Source organism: Mus caroli, chromosome 9 (genome assembly GCF_900094665.2).
Source record: "Mus caroli chromosome 9, CAROLI_EIJ_v1.1, whole genome shotgun sequence".
Classification (NCBI taxonomy): Eukaryota; Metazoa; Chordata; class Mammalia; order Rodentia; family Muridae; genus Mus; species Mus caroli.
Genome location: NC_034578.1, coordinates 91,970,978 through 91,972,938, shown reverse-complemented (window position 1 = coordinate 91,972,938; position 1,961 = coordinate 91,970,978).

The window sequence follows — 1,961 nt, the reverse complement described above, 5'->3', positions numbered from 1 at the left end:
AGATAGGTTCTTACTATGGCTGTCCTGGAACTTGCTTTATAGCCTAGGCTGGCTTGGAACACAGTATGTATCCCATACTGCCCTCAAATATGCAGCAATCGTTCTGTATGGTAGTCTGAATGGGAACAGCCCCCACAGGTTCATGTGTTTGAATGTTATGTCCCAGCTGGTGGAACTGTTTGGGAAGGATTAGGAATAAGGTGTGGTCTTATTGGAGGAGGTGTGTTANTGTTCGCTCTCTCTCTACTCTGTGCTTGCTGATCAGGTAAACTCTCAGGCTGGACCCCAGCACCATGCCTGGCTGCCTGCTGCTATGTTCCTTTCCATGATGGTCGTTTCTCACCCTCTGAAACTTTAAGCCTCCACATCCTGATTCTTTCTTCTATAAATTGCCTTGGGTCCTGGTGTTTTGTCACCACAATAGAAAAGTTAAGTAACCAAGACTCTTTCCAACTGCTGGGATTAGGAGTCCGAGTCACCATTCCCTGCTGCTACACGTGCCTTGTTTTATTTTATTTTTTTGTTATTTTTATTTTTATTTTTTTAAATTTTGAGACAGGGTCTTACAACATGGCTAGGGCTGGCTTTGAACTCACCATGGAGCCCAGGCTGGTCTTGAACTTATAATCTTCCTATCTTTACCTCCCAAATGCTTGGCTTAGTCTCTACTTAAGATCATGAAAATTGCAAGTCTCTGTCCTGCAATCTGTAAGAACGCAAAGAGGTCATCTGCAAAATGTTTATTTAAAAGCACCCGGTGTTAAAATCAATCAAGTAGAAAATGCCTTTGCTCTGTGGAAACCAGATATGAACGTTGACTGTCGGAAACAGTAAGATGTCAGCACCGTGTTGTAAGGAAATCTTGTTCTGTAGCCAAGGCTGACCTTGAACTCCTGATGCTCCTGCCCACCTTGTNATGAGAACAGAGGCAAATGCCTCCGAGCATGGCTCAGGACATTTTAATATCCATTTTCTCAGGGATAGATATTGCTTCCAGCAACTCACTTCCAACATCATGTCAGTTATAAAGTTGATGTGGTTAGAAGATGGCAACCCCATCTTCTATACATGCTTCTAAAATTCAGGAATGGACTTAAGATTTTCAGCAAATCAAGGGCCAATTGATTCTATTGGCATTCATAGAAAGCAGGCAATGAACTTTGCAACCCAGTAAGTGGCCTGCAACTGGGTCTTTCTTCCAATTCCCTCAACNTGCTAACTTTTCCCCAGGTTCCTTCCTTGGGCAGCAGAAGAGAGGCTTTTTGACCACAGGGGAATTGGTTTTCTCATTTATAAAATTAGGCAAATACTTCTAGATTTAGCTGTTTTTTTGTGTGTGAAAATTATGAAATAAATCACACTTGCCACTTAGCCCAGGGCAAGGATCTCAGTGATCTACGTGAGATCATTTTTACAGTGAGAGTCATATGGGTAGGTAGGGCTGTCAGATTCAGCAAATAAAAACACTGAATACTGAGCTAAAGTTGAATTTTACCATCCATCCATAACTAATCAATCATAAAAACAAAATGAAAATAAGGAGCTGGCTCAGTAGTTAAGAGCACTTGCTGCTCTTCCAGAACCCACGTTTAACTCCCACCACTTAAATGACAGCTNACAACTGTAACTCTAATTCCAGGAGATGCCCTCTTCTGTCCCCCGTGGGCACTGTACACGTGTTACACAGACAGTGCAGGGAAAACATCTACACATATAAAAAAGGGGGGGGGAATTAACAATACAAGATGTTCATCTCTCAAACTGAAATTTATGTATCTTGCTTTTTATCTTGGTAAAGCAATTTCTCTTGTAAAGTTACCTACAAGGAATATAACCNACCAAATTTGATATTCCATCTGCTCATATTTGGCAGGCTAATATCCCAAGATAATCAGTGTTTACTCTTCCAGGCCATGCTCAATTATCTCAGAACACAGAAACAAAGAGGTCCCATATTGTTC